The sequence below is a fragment of the Rhopalosiphum maidis genome, chromosome 3, assembly GCF_003676215.2.
Source record: "Rhopalosiphum maidis isolate BTI-1 chromosome 3, ASM367621v3, whole genome shotgun sequence".
NCBI lineage: Eukaryota > Metazoa > Arthropoda > Insecta > Hemiptera > Aphididae > Rhopalosiphum > Rhopalosiphum maidis.
Window position 1 is genome coordinate 37,895,750 of NC_040879.1, and position 10,149 is coordinate 37,905,898.

The following is a 10,149-nucleotide window of genomic DNA, read 5'->3' on the forward strand; positions in this document are numbered from 1 at the left end:
TAGTATCATGAAACCAAGACCAATAAATTAAGTGAATAATTTTGATTTAGCATTATTAGTTCCATGTATTTGATTGATGCTGATACTTCATAAACATTATAAAACATGCTTTTATATGATTATTATAATGAGAATTATAAATTCCTATTTTCTACTTTTTGTAGAAAAGTCAATTCTCAAGTTAGTATTGTGAAACCTTGACCACTAGATAAATAATATGTTTCTTATTTAGCATTAATTACTTTCATTCATTTTATTTAAGCTGATACCTCATAAACACTATAAACATGCTTTTAAATGATAATTTTGACTCGTGTTATAAATTCATATTTTTAACTGCTTATAAAACAATCAATTCTCAATTAATTCTCCACCGATTTTACATATTTAACTGACAACATTTTTTTCAGATTGCAGAGCAGCAGTTCACCCAAGGCTTGCTGGGACAGGAATTTGCATTCATAGCACTTTGGAAAAGTATCAACATCTTATTTTGAAAATAGACTAGAAGATATTGATAATAATATTGGATTTATGCAATGTATGTGTAATGGTTATTGAACACAATTGGTAGCAACTTAATATCAGTGAAACAAAAAAATTAGTATCATGAAACCATGACCAATGAATTCAGTAAATGATTCATATTTAGGATTATTAACTTCCAAGTATTTAATTTAAGCTGATACCTCATAAACTCTATAAAACATGTTTTTATATGATAATTTTAACATATATTACAATATCAAATTTTTTATGGCTTATAAAACACTCAATTCTGAATTTAGTATCTTGAAACTTTGACCACTAGAAAGAAAAAATGGATCTGATTTAGCATTAATTACTTTCATACATTTCATTAAAGCCAATGTTTCATAAACTCTATAAAATATGTTTTTATATGATAATGTTAACGTATATTACAAATTCAAATTTTTTATGGTTTATGAAACACTCAATTTTCAATTAATTGACATGAAATTAACACCATTGAATTAAGTAATTGTTTCCTATTTAGCTTTATTAACTTCCATGTATCTCATTGATGCTGATACTTCATAAACACTATAAACATGCTCTTAAATGATAATTTTGACTCGTGTTATAAATTCATATTTTTAACTGCTTATAAAACAATTAATTCTCAATTAATTCTCCACCGATTTTACATATTTAACTGACAACATTTTTTTCAGATTGCAGTGCAGCAGTTCACCCAAGGCTTGCTGAGACAGGAATTTGCATTCATACCACTTTGGAAAAGTATCAACATCTTATTTTGAAAATACACTAGAAGATATTGATAATAATATTGGATTTATGCAATGTGTGTGTAATTGTTATTGAACATAATTGGTAGCAACTTAATATAAGTGAAACAAAAAATTAGTATCATGAAACCATCACCAATGAATTCAGTAAATGATTCTTATTTAGGATTATTAACTTCCAATTATTTCATTTAAGCTGATACCTCATAAACTCTATAAAACATGTTTTTATATGATAATTTTAACGTATATTACAAATCAATTTTTTATAGCTTATGAAACACTCAATTCTCAATTGAGTATCTTGATTCTTTGACCACTAGAAAGAGAAAATGGATCTGATTTAACATTAATTAATTTTATACATTACATTTAATCCAATGTTTCATAAACTCTATAAAAACATGTTTTTATATGATAATTTTTACGTATATGACAAATTCAAATTTTTTATGGCTTATGAAACACTCAATTCTCAATTGAGTATCTTGATTCTTTGACCACTAGAAAGAGAAAATGGATCTTATTTAGCATTAATTACTTTCATACATTACATTTAAGCCAATGTTTCATAAACTCTATAAAAACATGTTTTTATATGATAATTTAACGTATATGACAAATTCAAATTTTTTATGGCTTATGAAACACTCAATTCTCAATTGAGCATCTTGATTCTTTAACCACTAGAAAGAGAACATGGATCTTATTTAGCATCAATTACTTTCATACATTACATTTAAGCCAATGTTTCATAAACTCTATAAAACATGTTTTTATATGATAATTTTAACGTATATTACAAATTCAAATTTTTTATGGCTTATGAAACACTCAATTCTCAATTGAGTATCTTGATTCTTTGACCACTAGAAAGAGAAAATGGATCTGATTTAGCGTTAATTAATTTTATACATTACATTTAATCCAATGTTTCATAAACTCTATAAAAAAATGTTTTATATGATAATTTTAACATTTATGACAAATTAAAATTTTTTATGGCTTATGAAACACTCAATTCTCAATTGAGTACCTTGATTCTTTGACCACTAGAAAGAGAAAATGGATCTGAGTTAGCATTAATTAATTTCATACATTACATTTAAGCCAATGTATGTGTGTGTAATGGTTATTGAATATAATTGATAATAAATTAATAGTTGTGAAACATTTGATATTTGTTATATATATGAATAAAAGATAAGTAATCACTTTTAGCTTGTAATTTTTATTCTTCTTTTCACCTATGCTATAAAAATCTTTTATTTAGACTATATATAAATGATAATTTTGACAAAAATTACAAATTCACTTTTTCAACTGTTTATAAAACAATTTATTATTAAGTCAATATTAACACCAACAGAGGGCGGGAGATTCACCATACCGTGGTCTACGGCTGACCTGCCACAGGAAGAATCTAGTTGGTTGTGTGCCGTTCACCGTTTATCACTGCTCTCCGGAATGGGTCGGTATATTTATTAGGCTTTTGACCGAATTTGTTGTACATTTACGAAAGAATATTTATAATATCAACGAATTGTTCATATTTTACGCCCGAAGTTAACACAAGTCAGTGTCCTGATCCTCGACCAATGCATTAAGAAAATAATTTAAATTTATCATTGAAAAATTATCATCAAATTCATATGGAAAAGGGGTATTTTTCAGTTATTGTACAAGTGTATTCTTTTTTAAAAGTACAAAACTTTCTGTTAATTTGTACAATCTTGTATGGCTTATCATAATTATTATTTGTTATCATCTGTTTATGCTTAAATTTCATATCTTTTTACAGTTTTACATTCGTATTTGTGTTTAAGTTTCAACTGTAGTTTTCAATTATTTTGTATTAAAAATGAAGGTTGTCTGTTAGTTTTTGTTTTGATTGTTTGAATTACTAAATTATCCAGTGTTGTCCACACACTAGTTGTTATATAATTATTTTCGTTCTTATGGTGTGTAGTAGTGACAATTGGATTAAGTAAATGATTCTTTTTTAGCATTATTATCTTCCATGTATTTCATTGTTACTGATACTTCATAAACACTATAAACATGCTTTTAAATGATAATTTTGACTCGTGTTATAAATTCATATTTTTAACTGCTTATAAAACAATCAATTCTCAATTAATTCTCCATCGATTTTACATATTTAACTGACAACATTTTTTTCAGATTGCAGTGCAGCAGTTCACCCAATGCTTGCTGAGACAGGAATTTGCATTCATACCACTTTGGAAAAGTATCAACATCTTATTTTGAAAATACACTAGAAGATACTGATAATAATAATAATGGTGTTTTGCAAGGTATGTGTAATAATGACTGTAAGTAATTGATAGCAACTTAATATTAGTGAAACAAAAAGTAAATATCATGAAACCAAGACCAATGAATTAGGTAAATGATTCTTATTAAGCATTATTAATTCCATGTATTTCATTGATGCTGATACTTCATAAACACTATAAACATGCTTTTATATGATAATTTTGACTCGTGTTATAAATTCATATTTTTAACTGCTTATGAAACATTCAATTCTCAATTTAGTATCTTGAATCTTTGACCACTAGAAAGAGAATATGTTTCTTATTTACTATTAATTACTTTCATACATTACATTTTAGCCAATGATTCATAAACTCTATAAAACATGTTTTTATATGATAATTTTAACGTATATTACAAATTCAAATATTTTATGGCTTATGAAACATTCAATTCTCAATTAATTGACATGAAATCAACACCATTGAATTAAGTAAATGATTCCTATTTAGCTTTATTAACTTCCATGTATTTCATTGATGCTGATACTACATAAACACTATAAACATGCTATTAAATGATAATTTTAACTCGTGTTATAAATTCATATTTTAAACTGCTTATAAAACACTCATTTTTCAATTAATTCTCCACCAATTTTACATATTTAACTGACTACATTTTTTTCAGATTGCAGTGCAGCAGTTCACCCAAGGCTTGCTGAGACAGGAATTTGCATTCATACCACTTTGGAAAAGTATCAACATCCTATTTTGAAAATACACTAGAAGATATTGATAATAATATTGGATTTATGCAATGTGTGTGTAATTGTTATTGAACATAATTGGTAGCAACTTAATATAAGTGAAACAAAAAATTAGTATCATGAAACCATCACCAATGAATTCAGTAAATGATTCTTATTTAGGATTATTAACTTCCAATTATTCATTTAAGCTGATACCTCATAAACTCTATAAAACATGTTTTTATATGATAATTTTAACGTATATTACAAATCAATTTTTTATAGCTTATGAAACACTCAATTCTCAATTGAGTATCTTGATTCTTTGACCACTAGAAAGAGAAAATGGATCTGATTTAACATTAATTAATTTTATACATTACATTTAATCCAATGTTTCATAAACTCTATAAAAACATGTTTTTATATGATAATTTTTACGTATATGACAAATTCAAAATTTTTTATGGCTTATGAAACACTCAATTCTCAATTGAGTATCTTGATTCTTTGACCACTAGAAAGAGAAAATGGATCTTATTTAGCATTAATTACTTTCATACATTACATTTAAGCCAATGTTTCATAAACTCTATAAAAACATGTTTTTATATGATAATTTAACGTATATGACAAATTCAAATTTTTTATGGCTTATGAAACACTCAATTCTCAATTGAGCATCTTGATTCTTTAACCACTAGAAAGAGAACATGGATCTTATTTAGCATCAATTACTTTCATACATTACATTTAAGCCAATGTTTCATAAACTCTATAAAACATGTTTTTATATGATAATTTTAACGTATATTACAAATTCAAATTTTTTATGGCTTATGAAACACTCAATTCTCAATTGAGTATCTTGATTCTTTGACCACTAGAAAGAGAAAATGGATCTGATTTAGCGTTAATTAATTTTATACATTACATTTAATCCAATGTTTCATAAACTCTATAAAAAAATGTTTTTATATGATAATTTTAACATTTATGACAAATTAAAATTTTTTATGGCTTATGAAACACTCAATTCTCAATTGAGTACCTTGATTCTTTGACCACTAGAAAGAGAAAATGGATCTGAGTTAGCATTAATTAATTTCATACATTACATTTAAGCCAATGTATGTGTGTGTAATGGTTATTGAATATAATTGATAATAAATTAATAGTTGTGAAACATTTGATATTTGTTATATATATGAATAAAAGATAAGTAATCACTTTTAGCTTGTAATTTTTATTCTTCTTTTCACCTATGCTATAAAAATCTTTATTTAGACTATATATAAATGATAATTTTGACAAAAATTACAAATTCACTTTTTCAACTGTTTATAAAACAATTTATTATTAAGTCAATATTAACACCAACAGAGGGCGGGAGATTCACCATACCGTGGTCTACGGCTGACCTGCCACAGGAAGAATCTAGTTGGTTGTGTGCCGTTCACCGTTTCACTGCTCTCCGGAATGGGTCGGTATATTATTAGGCTTTTGACCGAATTTGTTGTACATTTACGAAAGAATATTTATAATATCAACGAATTGTTCATATTTTACGGCCCGAAGTTAACACAAGTCAGTGTCCTGATCCTCGACCAATGCATTAAGAAAATAATTTAAATTTATCATTGAAAAATTATCATCAAATTCATATGGAAAAGGGGTATTTTTCAGTTATTGTACAAGTGTATTCTTTTTAAAAGTACAAAACTTTCTGTTAATTTGTACAATCTTGTATGGCTTATCATAATTATTATTTGTTATCATCTGTTTATGCTTAAATTTCATATCTTTTTACAGTTTTACATTCGTATTTGTGTTTAAGTTTCAACTGTAGTTTTCAATTATTTTGTATTAAAAATGAAGGTTGTCTGTTAGTTTTTGTTTTGATTGTTTTGAATTACTAAATTATCCAGTGTTGTCCACACACTAGTTGTTATATAATTATTTTCGTTCTTATGGTGTGTAGTAGTGACAATTGGATTAAGTAAATGATTCTTTTTTAGCATTATTATCTTCCATGTATTTCATTGTTACTGATACTTCATAAACACTATAAACATGCTTTTAAATGATAATTTTGACTCGTGTTATAAATTCATATTTTTAACTGCTTATAAAACAATCAATTCTCAATTAATTCTCCATCGATTTTACATATTTAACTGACAACATTTTTTTCAGATTGCAGTGCAGCAGTTCACCCAATGCTTGCTGAGACAGGAATTTGCATTCATACCACTTTGGAAAAGTATCAACATCTTATTTTTGAAAATACACTAGAAGATACTGATAATAATAATAATGGTGTTTTGCAAGGTATGTGTAATAATGACTGTAAGTAATTGATAGCAACTTAATATTAGTGAAACAAAAAGTAAATATCATGAAACCAAGACCAATGAATTAGGTAAATGATTCTTATTAAGCATTATTAATTCCATGTATTTCATTGATGCTGATACTTCATAAACACTATAACATGCTTTTATATGATAATTTTGACTCGTGTTATAAATTCATATTTTTAACTGCTTATGAAACATTCAATTCTCAATTTAGTATCTTGAATCTTTGACCACTAGAAAGAGAATATGTTTCTTATTTACTATTAATTACTTTCATACATTACATTTTAGCCAATGATTCATAAACTCTATAAAACATGTTTTTATATGATAATTTTAACGTATATTACAAATTCAAATATTTTATGGCTTATGAAACATTCAATTCTCAATTAATTGACATGAAATCAACACCATTGAATTAAGTAAATGATTCCTATTTAGCTTTATTAACTTCCATGTATTTCATTGATGCTGATACTACATAAACACTATAAACATGCTATTAAATGATAATTTTAACTCGTGTTATAAATTCATATTTTAAAACTGCTTATAAAACACTCATTTTTCAATTAATCTCCACCAATTTTACATATTTAACTGACTACATTTTTTTCAGATTGCAGTGCAGCAGTTCACCCAAGGCTTGCTGAGACAGGACTTTGCATTCATACCACTTTGGAAAAAGTATCAACATCCTATTTTGAAAATACACTAGAAGATATTGATAATAATATTGGATTTATGCAATGTGTGTGTAATTGTTATTGAACATAATTGGTAGCAACTTAATATAAGTGAAACAAAAAATTAGTATCATGAAACCATCACCAATGAATTCAGTAATGATTCTTATTTAGGATTATTAACTTCCAATTATTTCATTTAAGCTGATACCTCATAAACTCTATAAAACATGTTTTATATGATAATTTTAACGTATATTACAAATCAATTTTTATAGCTTATGAACACTCAATTCTCAATTGAGTATCTTGATTCTTTGACCACTAGAAAGAGAAAATGGATCTGATTTAACATTAATTAATTTTATACATTACATTTAATCCAATGTTTCATAAACTCTATAAAAACATGTTTTTATATGATAATTTTTTACGTATATGACAAATTCAAATTTTTATGGCTTATGAAACACTCAATTCTCAATTGAGTATCTTGATTCTTTGACCACTAGAAAGAGAAAATGGATCTTATTAGCATTAATTACTTTCATACATTACATTTAAGCCAATGTTTCATAACTCTATAAAAACAGGTTTTTATATGATAATTTAACGTATATGACAAATCATAATTTTTATTATGGCTTATGAAACACTCAATTCTCAATTGAGCATCTTGATTCTTTAACCACTAGAAAGAGAACATGGATCTTATTTAGCATCAATTACTTCATACATACATTTAAGCCAATGTTTCATAAACTCTATAAAACATGTTTTTATATGATAATTTTAACGTATATTACAAATTCAAATTTTTTATGGCTTATGAAACACTCAATTCTCACATTGAGTATCTTGATTCTTTGACCACTAGAAAGAGAAAATGGATCTGATTTAGCGTTTAATTAATTTATACATTACATTTAATCCAATGTTTCATAAACTCTATAAAAAATGTTTTTATATGATAATTTTAACATTATGACAAATTAAATTTTTTATGGCTTATGAAACACTCAATTCTCAATTGAGTACCTTGATTCTTGACCACTAGAAAGAGAAAATGGATCTGAGTTAGCATTAATTAATTTCATACATTACATTTAAGCCCATGTAGTGTGTGTTGTAATGGTTATTGAATATAATTGATAATAAATTAATAGTTGTGAAACATTTGATATTTGTTATATATATGAATAAAAGATAAGTAATCACTTTTAGCTTGTAATTTTTATTCTTCTTTTCACCTATGCTATAAAAATCTTTTATTTAGACTATATATAAATGATAATTTTGACAAAAATTACAAATTCACTTTTTCAAATGTTTATTAAACAATTTATTATTAAGTCAATATTAACACCAACAGAGGGCGGGAGATTCACCATACCGTGGTCTACGGCTGACCTGCCACAGGAAGAATCTAGTTGGTTGTGTGCCGTTCACCGTTTCACTGCTCTCCGGAATGGGTCGGTATATTTATTAGGCTTTTGACCGAATTTGTTGTACATTTACGAAAGAATATTTATAATATCAACGAATTGTTCATATTTTACGCCCGAAGTTAACACAAGTCAGTGTCCTGATCCTCGACCAATGCATTAAGAAAATAATTTAAATTTATCATTGAAAAATTATCATCAAATTCATATGGAAAAGGGGTATTTTTCAGTTATTGTACAAGTGTATTCTTTTTTAAAAGTACCAAACTTCTGTTAATTTGTACAATCTTGTATGGCTTATCATAATTATTATTTGTTATCATCTGTTTATGCTTAAATTTCATATCTTTTTACAGTTTTACATTCGTATTTGTGTTTAAGTTTCAACTGTAGTTTCAATTATTTTGTATTGAAAATGAAGGTTGTCTGTTAGTTTTTGTTTTGATTGTTTGAATTACTAAATTATCCTTTGTTGTCCACACACTAGTTGTTATATAATTATTTTCGTTCTTATGGTGTGTAGTAGTGACAATTGGATTAAGTAAATGATTCTTTTTTAGCATTATTATCTTCCATGTATTTCATTGTTACTGATACTTCATAACACTATAAACATGCTTTTAAATGATAATTTTGACTCATGTTATAAATTCTATTTTAACTGACAACATTTTTTTCAGATTGCGTGCAGCAGTTCACCCAATGCTTGCTGAGACAGGAATTTGCATTCATACCACTTTGGAAAAGTATCAACATCTTATTTTGAAAATACACTAGAAGATATTGATAATAATATTGGATTTATGCAATGTGTGTGTAATTGTTATTGAACATAATGGTAGCAACTTAATATAGTGAAACAAAAAATTAGTATCATGAACCATCACCATGAATTCAGTAAATGATTCTTATTTAGGATTATAACTTCCAATTATTTCATTTAAGCTTGATACCTCATAACTCTATAAACATGTTTTTATATGATAATTTTACGTATATTACAATTCAATTTTTTATGCTTATGAAACACTCAATTCTCAATTGAGTATCTTGATTCTTTAACCACTAGAAAGAGAAAATGGACCTATTTAGCATTAATTACTTCATACATTACATTAAGCCAATGTTCATAAACTCTATAAAAATGTTTTTATATGATAATTTAACGTATATGACAAATTCAAATTTTTTATGGCTTATGAAACACTCAATTCTCAATTGAGCATCTTGTTCTTTAACCACTAGAAAGAAACATGGATCTTATTTAGCATTAATTACTTTCATACATTACATTTAAGCCATGTTTCATAAACTCTATAAAACATGTTTTTATATGATAATTTTAACGTATAT